Genomic DNA, 18,840 nt, shown 5'->3' with positions numbered 1-18,840 from the left:
AGTAAGACCCAGAGCAGCCAGAGAACTTGGTTTATATAAAATAATCAGGAAAAGGTCTCATTGGCTAAGTACTGGATATGAATGAGGTGCGCATGAGTTTATTTTGTAACATACCATGAGATTTCCTCATTCAGTCCATGTTTCACAGTGTCAAGATGGAATATCCAAAATGTTTCTCGCTTCTTGCGAGTCACCTCATTAGGTTGACCTACTTTGGTGATTACTTTCTCTAGTATCGACCATTTAATGTCTTGTTCAGAATGGTTGTTATCCAAACAATGTTGGACTAGGGGTGCCAACAATTTTTTCGTCTTAATGGCAGACTTGTGTTCGCTGAAACGGACGCGAAATTCACGACCCGTTTCTCCCACATAGGCCAAGCCACAACTGCAAAAAAGAATGTAGACAATATTGCTGCTACGGCAGTTTGTCAGATGGCGTAAATTAATCTTTCTGTCATTATAGGTTATGGTATCTGAGGTGATCGCTGTGTTACATGCGTGGCAAGAGCCACATCTGTGATTACCTAGGACTACCGGTAAGCCAGTGATAGAGCGCTGATTATCTGATTGGACATTTTTGGTCTGTCTAGTATGTACTAGCATGTCCCTGAGGTTTCTATTTCTTCTATAGGCTACCAATGGTAATGGTAGAGGGGACTTGTTTTCATCACAGTTTAGGATTCTCCAATTTTTGTTGATGATATTCCTGATTTTGAAATTAAGGGTGGAGTGATTGATTACGCATGTAATCCTATTTTGTTTCATCCTTTTGGTGCCTTGAAGTAATGCTGACCTGTCAAAATATTTGGCTCTTTTATAAGCATGTCGCACAAGGCGATGGGGATATCCTCTTTTGAGAAGTCTATCTTGGAGGGCATCTCCATGTTTATGAAAAGATTTTATGTCTGTACAGTTGCGACGAATGCGCAAGAATTCCCCGAAGGGGATAGATTCCCTTTGACAGTTGGGATGGTAGCTGTCAAATTTTAGAATAGTATTCTTGGCTGTGTCTTTTCTGAACAGGCTTACTGACAGTTGGCCATTGGTGTTCTCAATGCTAATATCTAAGAAATCCACTTTCTGTTTGTTGGAGTTCACTGTGAATTTCAGATTCGTGTCACTGGCATTCAACCAAAGAATAAAAGATTGTAAAAGATCTTCCGGGCCATTCCAGACAAAAAAAATATCGTCTATGAAACGTTTCCAATAGGAAACGTTTTCAAAGAATGGGGCCAGTTCGTTGTAGATGTTCTTAAGCTCCCATTCTCCCATAAAGGTATTAGCTACACTAGGGGCACAAGAAGCCCCCATTGATGTCCCTTTAATCTGTTTGTACAGGCGGCCATTACACTCAAAGAAGTTGTTCAATAAGACGACCTCCAGACATTGTAGGATAAACATGTCTGGGCGGTCCGACGGATATCTCTGTAAGAGGTCTGAGACTGCCTGTAACGCTCGGCATTGAGGGATATTTGTGTATAATGCCTCAATGTCGAGCGTCACTAGGATGTCTGAGTTGGAATTAAATGGTAAGCCCTCTATTTTGTTGATTATGTCCCCAGTATCTCGGATATAAGAGGTATATTTCTGGGTCAGGGGACAGAGGAATCTATCCACATACTTGGACAGTGGTTCCGTACAGGACCCGATGGTCGATATGATAGGTCGCATAGGTGGATTTATTTCTGATTTATGAGTTTTAGGCAGGCCATACAGAGCCGAGGTCACAGGGGAAGATTTATTCAAAAAAACATATTCCTCATCACAGATGAGCCCATCTGCGAGTGCCACACAAGTTAGTTCTTGAATATGTTTGTTTAGTCTTTCTAATTCTTTTTGTTGAGCTGGTCTATAGTGGTCTGTCACTGATAGCATCTCTGACATTTTTTCATCATAGGTGACTCTATCGAATACAGTGATCCCCCCACCTTTATCACAAGGTTTAATAATGATTGAAGGATTAACTTTCAAATCATTAAGGGATGCGATTTCTAGGCTTGATAGATTAGTTTTGGGTTTGTATGGGTTTCTCACAATTTTAGCAATATCTTGAAGAACGGTTTGTTCGAATATACCTACGTCAGCACTGACCATGTCCAATGTTGGGGTAAAGGTCGATGGAGGTTTGCATCCTGAGAGATTATTATCCTCCTCCTGTTGAGGTCGGTCTGAAAAGAATTTATTTAATCTAACCTTCCGGAAGAAGGAAAACAAATCTTGGTGTAATTTAAATTTGTTCAAATAAGTACTTGGGACAAAAGATAGTCCTTTGCTTAGAATTTGTATATCCTCAGGTTTGAGTGGTATGGAGGACAAGTTATAGATGGGTAGATTCTCTTCTGTCATGGAAGTAGGATCATTTGTATTGCCTACCACCAGTACTGCTGATTGCGTGTCCTCACATACTGTTGTGGAGGTTGAGGGCTCATTTGAGCTTGCGCTTGGTCTTGCCATCGTACATTCCTCCCTCTGTACTGGCCCCGGGGTAAAAAACCCCTTCCATTAAATGGGCGTTGGGTGGATCTACCTCTAAATGGTCTGGGGTTGTATTGCCCATTGTTCATTTCCTGATAATTATCTCCATCCGATCCCGAAGAACCAGAGTCTGAGAAGTTGGTGTATCTCCTCCCAGGATGGCTATTAAAGCTAGAATTGTAGTTACTTTGGGCTCCTTCTTGATAGTAATTGGGGGTAAGATAAGGATAGATCTTTTCCTTTGTGAACCACCTAACATCCTTTCTCAGTTTCTCTGTCTTTTTGTTAGTTATGTAAGCTTCAAAGTCCTTCATCTCAGTTTGTATTTTTTCTAGGCTAATCTTAGCCTCATCCACCGCTGTGGATGAGTTTAATTTAGTCTCTAAGTCATTGATTTCCTGTAGGAGTGTGGATGCTATATCTTTAGCTGTTTCTATTATCAGCATCATCCAGTCCCTGGAGCAGCGGTTAGAAATAAGGGACCACCGCTCCAGGAACTTTCTGATGTCGACAAACAGAGCTGGGGCATTCCGTACTCTCAATCCTGTGGGGATCACTCCTGCCTTAAGGTACTCAAACATATAAAATGCATGCGATTCTATCCGTTTTAGTTTTTTCCGCATGTTAAGGAGATTTTGCCAATCGCTATTACCTAATTGGTGCGAGGGGGCAGGTACATTGTCCCCCGTAACCTTACCCATCAGAGCATTAAAGTCATCATCAGAAAATCCAAAGGTTTGGAAATTATCCATTATGAGATACTTTACAGAGATCTATTTCTGTTTAAACAGATACAATATTACAATCTCCTTATGAGTTACCCTGAAATCAATTACCCTGAAATCAATCAATGGAGGTTGTTTTACAGAACAGTTCTATAGACGGAGGGAAGAAAAGGTAGTTCTTATTAAGTTAGGGGAATGCCAATCAAATGTCTCAAGGTGAGACAACCCCTATCATCAAAAAAGGGCTAATTTGGCGGGCATGTGAGGGAAGCCAGTGGTTAACCAAACAATGTAAAATCTTACACATCGACAACAAAACACAACATAAAATTACTAATGAAAGTTACTTCTATTAACAAAGAAGAAAATCCCACGGTTAAAAAACCGCGAATGCTACAGCATGAAGAATGGGACCCCCTCAAAAAAATAATTTGCGACCAAGGAACAGAGGGGAAAAGAGAAATTTGTTCTAGAAAGTGTTCCTTCAAAGGTCATATATATCTGTGGACAGTATACATCAGATAATTCTGAGAAAGGTGACAGACTTATATAAACATGTTTATTTTGTCATAGTTTTTATTTTCATTTACTTAGGTTTTTTTTCATTTCAATTTCTCAAATACAAATTACATAATTCATCATAAATACATTTTTACAGACTCAAGAAAATTTTTTTGGTTTTTTTTAAAACACACATTATTCATAACACACCAAAAATACAAAAAGGAATTATTTATACACTGAAGAAATTAGTTAATTTTTAAGAAGGCCACCTGATATTCAAGGACACAACTCAATTCACAAACAAACACACATGCATACCACACTTACACTACCAAAAGGGGAAAAAAGGGAAGAAAACTACATATAAACTGACAAGTTCACAGGTTGTCAGGTTTTTAGGGTCTCAGAAAGACTTAGGACCCCCGCACATGATTGGTCGACGCGCGTTTCGGTGGATAACCACCTTCCTCAGGACCTTTTTTTCTCTTGTGGGTTCAAAGATATCAGGGGACCTACAAGAAGTTTATTTACAAAGAAAAACAAGAGGAAAAATATCTGTCACCAACACTTCTTGTAATTGATTTATAAATACAACAGTTTACAAATACAACATAAAACATTGCCTAGATCCAACATGGCTACAACCCACATGCCCGACAGGTTTTGGAGACATCAGAGTCACTGACTCCGGAAGATGAGGATAATTAATTTATTATAATGAGAAGCCATAAGGGACTTGACAGTTCCAGTTATTTAGGAATAGAGAACAAGAATTGCTCTTTTTGGTTGGGGACCTTCTATATTAGTTTAAAGTACAGAAGTTGCTATCATGTGAACCACGACATAGTACTACTCACAAGAAAGGCTAGGCCAATATGGATTCCTTGCGTGCGCAGTTGATAGATTTTCAGATTCAATATTTGTTAAAAAAACACCTGCATGGAAAGGACGATATTTCATGTTTTATCATTTGATACTCAATGTGCACTATACATAATACCCAATAGGCTATCATTCTTACCACTTTTCAATGTGAAACAGGGTTCAATTACTTCCACCTGTTCAGAGACGATTATTTGTTCTCCAGGGAGTCAGTTAAAAAACTGTAAAGCAAGAAAAGTGTCCATATATAGTATTTGGTTTCTCCTTTCAACGTATACATACACTATTTAAGCTTCTGCCTTTTCTATAGGTAATTTGGGGCCTGCGTGGTATACTGGGACCGATGATGGGGTCACTAATCAGTACATCCCATTTGTCAGCTAGTATTTTAGAGATTTCATTCGAATTACTGCTGAAGGTGAATATTGCCCTTAAAGTACCTTCAGAATCCTGGTTCTTCTCTTGAGTGTTAGTGTCATCCTTCGAATTCAATAATGAATCTCGCTCTACACTCAAGACTCTTTCTTTTGCTTTATTGAGTACCCATTCAGGGTAACCCCTCTCTCTAAATCTGGACATCATGATGTCCATCTCATTATTAAAAGCAGGAACGGAACTACAGTTTCTTTTCGCCCTCAGCAACTCCCCGTATGGAATACTCCACTTGAGAGTGTCCGGATTGCTGCTGAGGGCGTGAAGAAGAGTATTACCAGCTGTAGTTTTTCTGTAGAGACTAGTGGTCAGGACATGTTGTTCGGCTGTAAGCATGGGCGAATTTTGCGAATTCGCGATCCGCAAAATTCGCGGATTTGTGCGAATTTGCGGATTTTTGTTTTTTTGCGTGTTCGCGGGGTTTTTTGCGTGTTTGCGGGGATTTTTGCGTCTTCGGGAGCCGCTTGCATAGCGAAGTTACCCATGCAGTCGTTTATGGGAGAGGGAGAGAGAGATAGATAGATAGATAGATAGATAGATAGATAGATAGATAGATAGATAGATGGATAGATAGATAGAAAGAGAGGGAAAGAGAGAGGGAGAGAGAGAACGAGAGAAAGAAAGAGAGGCCGGATCTCTGAAGGGCCAGATTCCTGAGTTGCCCCTACAGAACATACAGCTTTTTATTTTTAGCAAAATGCATATGAAAATTGTGCTGTAAAGGTCTCTTTTAGTTTAACCCCTCCTGACAACTCAAAATGGGTGTATTTGCCATCCTCTCCCTTCTTCCTGTTTTTTATATCTGTAAGTGCTTCCTGATGAGGTTTAATTCCTTGGACAGGTGCCTCGTTGCCTACTTGTAACTATTCTCTGAAATTGCTTCAAGGGTCAGAGCAGGGTCAGAGAATAGTTGCAAGTAGGCAACGAGGTGCCAGGAAGCAATTAGCAGCAGGTGTCCAAGTTGAAGTTAATTTGTTTGTAACCCTTTTGTAAAAGGTTACAAAGAAATTAGGTTCAACTTTTGCACCTGCTGCTGTAACCCTTGCTTGGCTGAAAATTCGTCCCCGCTGATTCGCGGATTTTACCGCGATTTCGCGGGATTCGCGGATCGCGAAATCGCGGAAAATCCGCAAATTCGCCCACGAAACGGATTTTATGCCCACCCTTATTCGGCTGTTATTCAGAGATCTAAAAACTCTATAGTAGTACCACTAATCTGACGCGTCAATCTGATGTTTTGATTATTGGTGTTCAGAATGTTAATGAATTCCTTAGCCATTGTTTCACCACCTGTCCAAATGACAAACAAATCATCGATATGTGAACAAGACAGCTTTTGCTGTTGAAACGCGTTACTTTGCTTGAATAAACTGCGGTGAAATTTATCCTGAGTGCGAGCTTTCCTGTGAAGGATTGTTGTGTGGAATGAATATATATATATATATATATATATATATATATATATGAAAAAAGCAGTCCCTCTTGTGAAAGAAAGGCAGGAACCTCAGCGGGGTAAGGCAAAACAATTTATTCCCAATTTGATGGCGTATATATATTATATATACACACACACACAAACACACATATCTATACATATATGCTACTTACACATTATAATGAAATAAGCCTGAGTAGTGAAGTGCTTTCAGAAGGGTTTCAGGTAAACAGCATGTAGATCCTTGTAGCAATGACTGAGTAGCATGGCCCAGGATCAGACTCAGCTGGAAGCCGAGCCTGCTCCCTGTGGTTAGCAAGTTGCTCCATGGTACCCTTGAATCTTGAATGCATTACTGCTGAATCATTCTCAAAAATGTCCCTTCTGATTGAGTCTTTCAGATAAGTACCATTTAACAATTGAAACCCCACGGAAATGACTTCACTGCTCAGACTCATTTCATTCCCGTTCTGATAACCGCCTTTATTTCATAGCTGGGTCAAAGCGCTGTTGAAGATATCAAATACAAAGACACTTGTAGATTTGTTTTGTTGCGGAACGCAAACAGTAATATGACTGGACAATGAGTGTTTTTCCTCTAAATCAATGCAGTCTATAACCATAATTTTGAGCACTTTTTTTACAGCATTTGTTCACAATCACCTGTGCTGTCTGTCCACTGTTGTACTGAGCACCTACTGGATCCGTTTTCATGATTGTGTTTCTTTTTCTGACCAAGGTATTCCTGAATGAAATAATACTCATACTTAGCTCCTTGCTCCTGTATATCAAGCGTATGTTTAGTGTATTTGATATACCATCTAAATGATTACCAATCTCTTTAATTAGACACCTCTTTGAGGTGGGTTGTTAGTTACATCAGTATGCCTCGGTCTCACTAGGGTTTAGCTCCTTTTGATAACATCCTTAATTACTGTGGACAGAAATTGGCCGTATTCTCCTGATTACTTACCGACAATCTTCAATACTCCAAGCCCTAGTCTTCCTGATCATAGGCTCTGTTAATAATGCCCGACAGCCTGCCTTGCATCCGTTCATTTTGCTTTCTGTGTTGGTGTCTGTCTGGACCCAGTGCTGCATCTTCTCATTCCTGGTTGATGTTGGCAATTGACATCTGATAAATGGGTTGTTAGAATCTTATGGCTGTAGAAAGGCAGGAAGGTCCTTGGATGCTTGTTTCCAGTCCAGAGAGGACCTGGCCTGGCAGTTTGCGCTGGACTGTTCCATGTGACACAGGGTCAGGACTGATTTGCATATGGCTGGGTTCAAACTGGAATGGTGTGGGAAGCAAGAAAACGATGGAGGCCCGATCTCTGTTCTGGGGTGAATGTAAGACATTGTTCTGCATGCTGTCCATCAATTGTTCTTTTTGAAAGGCGGGAAATGCTACATCCTTAAAGTGGATAAAGCAAATAACGTCCTTCCTTGTTAAGGAAGAGTGGTTTGTCTGTATCAGGGTAAGGACTCACATAACCTAGGTACGGTCTGGACGAGGAAGACAGATAAAGGTGCTAATGTCTCGTTGTACACAGACATTATGTAGAGAAACAACAAAGTCATCACTCTAAAACATGTCATGTTTTCATATGTCTCTGAAGGAAGATGAAGGGTGTCAGGACAGTCAGTTTTCCTTGATAAAGTCATAAACGTTTTTGTTGTTCCTAAATCTCTGTTTCAAGGGTAACATTATTTAATGCGCTTCTCTCTAAATATTGTTCGAGTTCCACGATTTCAGAAACTGGCTGGTTAGGTGGGGTCGTGGCTTACTCCTTTATAAACTGACTTTCTTTCTTACAGCGATGACGTTGTAGCCTCTTTCTGACACCTTCAAATCCATGCAGGAATACATATCATGATATCACCAATCAGAGATCAATGAGGGGGTGTCCTGTATTTTGTGGAGGCAGGATTTGGTGTTTTCATATCACATTCTCTGAGAACATGATAATGTAATCTCCTCAATGTGATGCATTAAAAGTCTCTTCATTCTTGTGCGATAGTGACAGACTCCGATTCAAAATGGAAGTATGTTGTCACTGGGGTGGGGCGGTCACACCCCTCTCACTCTCGCTCTCTCTGATCCCCTCTTTCTTATTCTGCCCACAGATAATCGCCTTCGATGAGCTCAGGACTGACTTCAAGAGCCCGATAGACCAGGGAAACCCAGCAAGAGCGGTGAGTGTACCCCAATGTCGATGTGGGGGAGGGGGCAGGGAGTTTCTATCACTGGTTGATGTCTTAAATGAAGGGGTCTGCGTCATGAGGCGAGTCAGTCACACGTCAGGAAGCTAGACACTACATTCTCCGACAAACTAGAATGGCCTTTCCTTTTATGGGACAAGCGGCATGTGGGGAGCTTACACCAAGCCCATGGAGAGGAGCATAACACGAGGGGGGGGGGGGTACGATGGCCCCCAGTTCCAACCCCAACCCCATAAAAGCGGCACAAAGAAGGGCTTCCAACTAAAAACTTTTGAAAAGAATGGTACAATTTGAAGAGATTGCTGAACAGGCATTGCTTTTTTGGTTTCTTTAACTCTTCATGTTCGAAATTTTTTATAGTTCTTTCGTGACAATTTCTGAGGAACAGGGGTGGTAAATGATGAATTTTGAAATACAATTCCAGATATTGAAAACAACTCACTAGAATGTAAATACTATATTCCAGGTGGTTTGAGCTCTCTTTCACTAGGAATGTTGAAGGCACTGACTACCAAATGTAGCGTTAGTCACACTGGTGAAAACTGGATAAACTTTAAGTGCAAATGTACTTTGAATTGAAATATGGAGCTTAATGAACGTGGAAGGGCCAGTGTTGCATTTTAGGCTTGCATGAACATGAGGGCACTCATAGCAGAAGCTGCAGCCTCTGGTCACAGAGGTGAGCATGAAGGGTCTCCTTGATAATTCCGTCTCTGAAACCTTGCGGTCTTTCCTACCTCTGCCTCTCTATGTCATGGCCTAAAACTGTCAACATACTGATTTTGCCTTGCACACCCTTAGTGTTTCGCATCAGTGTGCACCCGAAGGAGATGCTGCGTTCGTATAAGGCAATCTAATTTCCCTCAACTTCGTCATGCCATTGTCCGGTCTGTTATGGCCGCCTGTTTTGCTAGCCTCTTTTACTGTGGCAGATGAAACCCCCCCCCCAGTGTACTCAAAGAAGTGGCAGACACCACACCTAGAACCAATGAGTGTGCTGCTTCCCCATGTGTGACAGGACCAGTGTTTCTTTCCCTTCTTCAGAGCCACACACCGTCAGAACCATAAATGCCTCTGATCCTATGCACGCTCCTCTCTTATTCTACATATTTAAACCACTGCCCCTTGAATCCCATAAAAAGCACCAAACCCCATCCTACCTGCCAGCCTGACCTTCTCGAACTAGAGGTCACGGGTGTCCTCAGTCAAACACCTGCTAGTCAAACACCTGCTGCTCAACCACCTATTTGGTAGGAGAAAAATGCATCACTCGCCTGAGCTGCAGCCAGGTGGGGTGATATATTTTTCTCCTACCAAATAGGTAAGCGAATCTATGGATGTGGGTAATGGGATATTAAACCATACTCATATGGCATATGGTACTAAATGTTTTATGTGGTTTGACAACGTAGTAATGTTTGTCTCTTTCCTTTTCCTGTGGTTCTCTGTGTTTCCTGTTTCGGGCGCAACGTTTTCTTCAGTGTATTGGAGAATACTGAGTATGACTTGAAGCATACCGGTGATATAATTTCCACTATTATTGCAGTAGCTTTTATATACTGGTCCTGATGAAAGCAGTGGCGGATCCTTTTGTCACATATGCTGAAACATTGACCCCTTCTGCAAACAGATATTTAGTTAAATCTGTTGCAGCACTATATTGTTTTTAACGTTGGGAGAACTGAGAGAAACCATTAAAATTAGATATCTTCTACTCACTTCTATCCAATTTTATATTATTTCACTATTGTTCACCAGATCTTCTTGCACTACAATTGAGCTACCCCTGTTCACTAATATTATTTCCGGTATCACCTCCCCAAAAAAATACACATTTGTGTTATTTGTCTGTCACATTAACATCTGGTGACGGACGTCACTCTCCTGGGTTAGGGAGAGCCCAAATGATGACTAGGGCGGTACCGAGCAGGAACTGATGGGTACTTTTTCCTAAACTCATGGAATGTAGTTTTTTTTTGTTACACGTTTTGTGGTACACATTTGCACTACCACTTTTTCTTTGTCATCTCTAGTTGTGCCACATATTTGTATACACGCCTGAACCACTCTTTCTCTTTGACCCTCAGACACTCTTTGTTGTTATGACATCCTCTATTGCTTCCACCATCAAAATTAGGAAATTAATAGGTGCCAGTACTGACCTTACTTACAGAGTATTCATTCACATTTGTGATCACAAAATTAAATTACCGTGCTCACCATCTATTTTCGTCAAATGGAAACAAACACGCTTGTGTAAGTTCTCGTAACAGTAAAACATCAAAATGTATGCTATATTAGCATTTTTACAAAATGGTAACCCACCTCACTTATAACATAACATCAAACATCATGTTGCGTAAGTACTAGGTTTGAAGGTTGAAGGTTTTATTAAATTAGCACAGTTAATTAAAATCATTGCTATAGAGTGTCAACATAGCACAATTATCACGTTAAAAGCAAAAACTAAGAAAATCATCAAGGTTTAAGTTCCTATACATATAACTAAAAACGCAATCTTGTAGTTACCATTGTAATCACATAACAGGATTCCAAAGCCTAAAATAAAATAAATTAGTACAGGAATACTAGGCCAGGGGTCGGATAAAGTCTGCAATAAGTTTTTGGGGGGGAGTAACTGGAAGAGCAGGGGCCAAGGAGGGTAAAAAAAGATTGTCCAGGAGTCTCACATATTTTCCAGTCCTTACAAGCACTTGAGTGTCTAAGGAAGTAAAGCAAAGGGCCGATGCCTCCCAACATGTCCTGATGCCCCATTTTAAATATAAGGGTTTTAAAAGAAGTCTTCTGGGAGCGTCAAGGGTGGGACAACAGCACAGAAGATGCAACCATGATTCGGACCTGTAGTTGCACAGTCTGCAGGCCCCCTCCTCACTTGTTGGAGCCCATCGGTTGAAGGCAGTGGAGCGCAGACCTAGGAGACGCATGAACATTATGTTCTTCCGAGCCACTGCGTTCAGATTTTCCAGGAGGTAAGATTGAGGTACTCCAGGGCGGTATGAGATATTCAGGGGAAGTAAGACAGTTGATGTTTTAAGAGCCTGGGAGTTCGTCCAGTGGGAAATTTTTCTGACCTGCTTATTGATAACCTTCTTCCAGACTGTGTATGGAATAGTGTCTGGGTTAGTAATGAGTTATCAATGTCTAGCGATTTTATGGCTTTTATGATTTGATGATTCCTTGGATTCCCAGGGCTGGCAAGAGTTTCTTTTAACCGGGCTTTTAGGGTGTTGTCTGCGGCTTTTAGTGTTCTTATAAAGTATTTTAGGGTATCAGCCTCACAAAAAATAGATTGTCTTTGAAGGCCCAGCTCCAATCGTAGTCTTGCCCTGTGGATGAAATTGAGAAGATTTTTTTATAAATGGAAACTTGGGCGTGGTCGAGACTGGCAGAGCATGCGCCAGTGAAGGCCTGATGCCCATAGTTTAAGGCGGGAGAAGAGTGGCTTTAATCACCTTCAGAATGGGTTCTGCAGAAGGACTACTCAGGGACTGGTTAAGTCAGATCAGAGAGTATGTTATTGCTCCAGCTCTCTTTTTCAAGGCGGCTAGGTGAGCTGATGGTCAAGAGGACTTGCTAAACCAGACTCCCAGGTAATTATATTTTGATGTTGTTTTGATCTTTGCGGGCCCAATGTTCCACCTTAAATTTTTCTTGTTCTTGCAACAGACGAATATCAAAACCTTTGTCTCTTCCTGGTTGATTTTTTGGCCGTTAGCAATATTATAGTTGTGGAGCGTGCTTAAAGCTCGTTGAAGGCCAGATTTTGCCTGGTCCATTATAACAATATCGTCGGCATATTGCAAAATGTGCAGGTTCATTTTTTCAAGGCCCAGTTTTGGCGGAAGGAGATTGCTTTTCTCCAGGAATGTTCCCAGGTCAGCGTTGTAAAGGTTGAACAGGAGGGGGGCGAGAACGCAACCTTGCTTTAGACCGTCTGAGGTTGGAATTTTTGCATAGACTGTCTTTGGGACAGTTCTAACTCGCACTCATGTGTTCTTATGCAAGGAGATAAGGGCTCCTAACAGACTCTGAGGGATCCCCCACTTGTCTAATTTCCTCCATAAGGTGTTACGAGACACTTTATCAAAGGCAGTGTTGTAGTCTATAAAGCAGCAATAAAGTGGTAGATGATTTTTTTGTGCTGCTAGTTAACTCAGGATAGCTAGAGTGGTGATGTTGTCTATTGTAATGGCCGAATATCGAAACCCAGTTTGAAAATATGGTAGAATGTTGTTTTCTGCTACCCATTTTTCTAGCGACATGAGAAGACACCAGGAATATACCTTGGCCTCAAGATCTAATAGGGCAATGAGTCGATAATTAGCTGGAAGAGAGGGATCTCCTTTCTTAAATATTGGGCATAAGATCGAGCCTGTCCATGAGTCTGGTAACCGATAGGTAATAAACGCATTGTTGTATAAGGGGACCAAAAGCTTGGCCCACTCTTCCAGCGCACATTTGAATACCACAGATGGAAGGCCGTAGGGCCCGGGAGCACCATCGTTTTTCATGGCTTTAAAATACTTGGAGACCTCGGCGGGAGTAGTCAGCTCATGGATTTCTATCTGCGTAGTATCGGCACAGTCTCTAAATTCGCTCACCACAGGGTCCAGTGTGTCACAGCAGTATTGTTGAATCACATGCTGGGCCCAATCTTCTTCACGGACCGCATTCCCTCTGTTCTTATTGGAGGAACGAAGCTTGTTTATATGGTTCCAAAACTGGGACAGGTTTTTTCCCTTTAACAGGGCAAATATTTTTTGCCACTCATTCTGTTCTTTTTGTCTCTTAGCTTACCATGATGATTTTTTAAAGGCTTTGCGCAGTGAGGCCATATTCTTAGCAGAGTGCGCAGTGCCTTTCGATTTGTGCAGGCGCACAGCCCTCCTTAGGTCTCTTCTTTGGATGGCTAACACCGGGTCAAAAGTCTGCTTCGGGCGGGCCCGTGGGGTCTGCGGTGAGCTTCAGGGCCTGTTATGAGGTCTCGTAGTTTGACAATGGTGTTGTCCTACCAGTGATGGAAGTTTGTGGGGGCATTGTGCGTGGAGTTTGGAGTTGCTCCCATAAGCCAGGAGCCCACCTTATCAGAACCCGTGGCGTCCAATTTAATTCGTCTGACTAGAGTGTGGAGTTCGACCTGCATTGAGTGGCCCACTTCAGTTATTTCGGCAGCGACAGGCACTTGCAGGTCCATTGTTACAGTTAAAGGATTATGGTCGCTCTCGGTATGAGTGGGGGTTTCCATCATGATTAATTCATTCACCAGAGATGGTGATAAAAAAAATATAGTCAATGGTCGAAAGATTCTTAAATGTTGGCGGCAGATGAGCACCAGGATTCTGTTCCAATGTGATTTGCTTTGCAGAACTTAAGTTGTAATTGGTTAAAAAAGTAGTCATGGCTTCTTGCTCTTTAGTTTTGGTGACTGAATGGGTGTTGGGAACCAGGTCTCTGATGTTGAAATCCCCTAGTAACAGTACTTCTGCAGAGGCGAATTCCAATAAAAGTTCTTCCAGATGTTTGACCAATAAGGCTGTTGCCATTGATTTTGAAGTTTTAGCTATGTTGTGGTAACAGTTAATTAAGAGCAAGGAAAAGGCCCTGATTAAGGTTGAAAGGCCGGTAATAAATACAGTCTGCCCTGCCGTTAAGTTATGGGAGTAGCTGCGATCTTGCACCTGTGTTTGATGAAAATGGAGAGCCCCCCAGAAGGTCTTCCATAGGAATTGGGCTGGGAGGCTGATTGAAAAAGTTCGCAATAGCCGTGGAGAGGCGATGGAGATAGAGACCAAGTCTCTTGAAAACAAATGATGTCACTTTTATTCAAAAATTCCACAGCTGATTTGGATGAGAAGGTTGACTTTAACCCAGCCACATTCCAAGAAGAAATGGTCAGTTTGGAGTCTGACCATTTAGCTTCCCCATTAGGAGGAGTGCTGCTGGGAGCATGCGGTTGAAGGCTCTCGATCGGAGTACCCATAGCGGCTGTGAGTAGTGTGAGAAACAGGGCAACTGGATTTACAGCTCACCAGACGTTGATTGTTATTACATGAGATGTTTATGAGGTTATCCGCTTTCGAAGCATCTGGAAGCCAAACATGGGTTGCACCCCGAGTCCCCTTCAGTACGCTGATGTACGGCCTCACTAGGTTATCCTGAAGAAGAACGTGGGGATATTTTTGTTGTAGAGGAACCCACAGTTCTATGCCCCAGTTTTAAAAAAGGCTGGCTTCCCCAAGGATTGCATCCCTTAGGGATTCTCGAGACCACGTTGTAACAGTTGCTTCTGAACCCCTTTTTGCCTGGTATTGAGGCAAATTTGACCGATGTAAGATCTGAAGAAGTGACCCCAGAAAGCGCCGGAACGTGGTTGAATAAGCGGATGAGGTTGTTTCTATTGAGGATGTCATGCGGGCCCTTGTGTACATAGTGAGGAAAAAAAACAAGTTCTGCATCTTTTTCCGGACTTTGGTGTTTCTATCTCCCAGCTGTTTCAAGTAGAGGTGCGGGGGCCTTAAGATTTTGGGGTCGAACTTCAGATGGATGATTGTTCCCCACCGGTTGGCTTTGCCCTCCCGAGACGTGTATCAATTGGAACTGAGAAGGCCTCTGCATTTGTATAGGGTGATCCCAAAGAGTTTTGGTTGGGTCACCTGACGAGTGACACAGAGAAGGGCCCGTCGGTACACCTTCTGTTGTAATTTGGAAGTCTACGTTGGTTTTTTTTTGCATTTTCAGGGCCTTTGTTTGCGCTGTTCCATGTGTTTGGGACTTCCCTTTGGGGCTGTGCTATGTTGTCTTGACTGCCCAGGCTTTGGTCTTGAGAGGCTGTGCCTTTAGTTTTTTTTGGCAAAGATTCATGCATCGCGATTGTAGAGTATAGTTCAGTGATACCGGATGCCGGGGGCGTTCCCTTACGATTCAGAAAAGGGGGTGGTGATAAACAGAGTGTCTGAAATAAGCAGACCACTCTTACCCAGTCCAAAGATCAGGGCTTGATCCATCACCGTTATTTATCTCACTGCACAATCCCAGCTCAGAACCTGGCTATATGCAAATCAGTCTGTCCCTGGCCCAGTGCATCATGGGAACAGGGCAGACTAAACTACCAAGCCAATTCTTCACCAGAAAGGAAACAAGCTACCGGGGACCGGTTTCTGGCATTTCAGCCTTCTTCGGCCCGGCTTGCTTGAATCCTGATGGTGCAGTGAGAAAGGGACTCATGTCTGAGTATACCCTGCCACACCTATAGTGGCCAAAAACGATTCAGAAAAGGCGGTGGTGATGAACAGAGTGTCTGAATTAAGCAGACCACTCTTACCCAGTCCAAAGATCAGGGCTTGATCCATCACCGTTATTTATCTCACTGCACCATCCCAGCTCAGAACCTGGCTATATGCAAATCAGTCTGTCTCTGGCCCAGTGCATCATGGGAACAGGGCAGACTAAACTACCAAGCCAATTCTTCACCAGAAAGGAGACAAGCTACCGGGGACCGGTTTCTGGCATTTCAGCCTTCTTCGGCCCGGCTTGCTTGAATCCTGATGGTGCAGTGTACATAGTGAGGAAACAAACAAGTTCTGCATCTTTTTCCGGACTTTGGTGTTTCTATCTCCCAGCTGTTTCAAGTAGAGGTGCGGGGGCCTTAAGATGTTGGGGTCGAACTTCAGATGGATGATTGTTCCCCACCGGTTGGCTTTGCCCTCCCGAGACGTGTATCAATTGGAACTGAGAAGGCCTCTGCATTTGTATAGGGTGATCCCAAAGAGTTTTGGTTGGGTCACCTGACGAGTGACACAGAGAATGGCCCGTCGGTACACCTTCTGTTGTAATTTGGAAGTCTACGTTGTTTTTTTTTTTCATTTTCAGGGCCTTTGTTTGAGCTGTTCCATGTGTTTGGGACTTCCCTTTGGGGCTGTGCTATGTTGTCTTGACTGCCCAGGCTTTGGTCTTGAGAGGCTGTGCCTTTAGTTTTTTTTGGCAAAGATTCATGCATCGCGATTGTAGATTATAGTTCAGTGATACCGGATGCCGGGGGCGTTCCCTTGGGCACTTCCTGTGCTAATGGCTGGAGATTATCAGTGGCGTCATTATTGTCCATGAGAATCATTCTTGTCTCCGGGGTTTTCGTTTTAGGTTTTGAGGCCTGGTTAAAAATGGGGAAATAGGAGAGCCCCCTCGCTTCAGAAGCTGGCATACTAGATGCCCCTGACCCGTCGTGCCCCGCTCTCCTTTTCGCAAAACGTTGTTTTTTTAATTGTTTTTTAAGTTTCTTTCTCTCCCTCCTAGACAGTGGAGGTTTCGTGGGAAGATTAGATGGCAAGTAGGCCATGTTTAAATGGGCTGTGTCAGTGAGATCAGACTGCGTAATCGCTGATGGTATAGGCATTAGACTGCTGATGTTAGTGTACTCCGAGCCAGCTTTGGGATTGCTTGGGCTGGTCGCCAATGACAAGCAAGGCAAAGTTTTTGAGGTCTAATTCCAAGGAAGGGGAGATATTTCTTCTCGCTGATGATGGGCCATCCAATGTTGCAGTATAGAAGGACTCTTCAGAGGAAAAAACGGTTGAGTCTCTTGAGTGGATTTAGGTTTCCCGTTTCTATTGGTGTTGAACTTCGCGCTGTCCAAAAGCGCGCCCAGAATTTCTGGAAGGGATGAGAGTTTGTTGATTAATTGACAGCAGGAACAAGAGTTCGAACTATCGGGAGGCCCTACAGATCTTTCGAGAGAGCATAGCCTGGAGCCCAGGTCAGACAGTGCTGAAGCCAAAGTTTGAATTAAGTCAATCTGTAGTTCCATTTTCTGAGATTGCCATAACAAAGCTCTTGCAATTGAGTCTTGCTTTACGTGAAGGGACGTCAACGAGACTGAGATAGGACTTATAGATCCTGAGGGGGTAGACACAGGTGGGTTCTTGTCTTCTAGCACAGTGCTGAAGGAGTTGTAGTGAGGGTTGAAGCCCGGTGTGTGGGCTAGGAAGTCCTCGATTCGGGCTTCTAGGGATGCCAAAAATCGATCGGATAGGTTTTTAGATGACAGGGGCCTTTCATACTTTGGGCTCTTCCTTCGAGATGAGGAGTCACTGGACTCAATTTGATGTGCACCCGGACTGCATCGTAATGCGTTGCTGCCGGGTCTTTGCAGCTTTCTTGAAGGTTTAAAGGAGCGGGTAGGATGTTGCCATGAACTTGGGCTTGAACTTGTAATTTGGTTACATTAGTTGTTACAATAGTTTTTGTAGAGTCTGAGCCAGGGTCTGATGCCGAAAGGTTTCCAGCGCCAGTGGGATGAACTCTTAATGGGTCAATGAAAGTGTCCTGGATCGTGATGACATCATCCTGGAAAAGCCTATACGGCTGGTGATTCTCATGTGGAACGTGAGCCTCGGGCGAGCATAAGCGAGGACTCTCAGAAAGTGATCTTTTGATATAACCAGGGCTGGGAGAAGAGAGCTTATCATGGTCCTGGGTTTCCATATCACACTGTGGTGTCGGAGTAGGGGCAGAGCCAGTTTGAGGAGCAGGTTTACTGAAAAACTCACTAATCCGTGCTTGTGACAGTTGGCCACCTGGGTATGACACTTTATCTTGGGTTGCCGGCTACTGTTGTAGAGCATCCCCAGGGGAAACGATTCGAAGGGAAGTACCCTTTCTCCGGGGAAGTTTCCTAAGTGGCATAGTGACTTGCCCCTCCATGAAGCTCCCGCAGGGTATTACTTACAAATTAGCGAGTTGGAGCTCGGAGCTTGCACACTCCCTATCAGCAGCCCCACTGCGCGCTGTCCAGTGATTGCTTACGCCAGTGAGGGTGGCAAACTAACAGTAGATTGTAAGTAGCCCGTCTGTATAAAGTGGTAGTGGTAGTGGAAGGCACTTTCCGCCACCGGGGGCTCTAGGGGCAATTATGACGTTTTACAAGGCCTTCCTCTCTCCTCCTCACCTCTTTGCTGATAGGTGAGCAGAGCTAGGTGAGCGAGGCCACTCCTTACTCCTTGTTGCCCAACAGTCTTCACATGGATGGGTTCAGACAATGGAAGATACTCTTTTTCCCCTCGTTGCCACCCAACTGGGCATCTCTTGTGTGCTGAAGGCGGTGTGGAAGCGGTTATCCCCCTCTGATGGTGTCCGGTCCAGTTCAGTC

At 43.2% G+C, this 18,840-nt stretch overlaps 1 protein-coding gene across 1 annotated transcript in view; it reads left to right on the top strand.

Annotated features, from left to right (window-relative positions):
* The first annotated feature begins 8,581 nt into the window (after positions 1–8,581).
* LOC147668745 (protein cornichon homolog 2) overlaps positions 8,582–18,840 on the top strand; it is a 624,799-nt gene continuing 614,540 nt past the window's right edge. The window contains exon 1 of the mRNA XM_086948463.1: positions 8,582–8,651. The gene's annotated coding sequence lies outside the window, so the exon portion shown is untranslated. The remainder of the gene's footprint in view (positions 8,652–18,840) is intronic.

The sequence above is a fragment of the Lissotriton vulgaris genome, unplaced genomic scaffold, assembly GCF_964263255.1.
Source record: "Lissotriton vulgaris unplaced genomic scaffold, aLisVul1.2 SCAFFOLD_221, whole genome shotgun sequence".
Taxonomy (NCBI): domain Eukaryota; kingdom Metazoa; phylum Chordata; class Amphibia; order Caudata; family Salamandridae; genus Lissotriton; species Lissotriton vulgaris.
The sequence above is the reverse complement of the archived record's forward strand: the minus strand, read 5'-3'. Positions and strand labels throughout refer to the sequence as shown.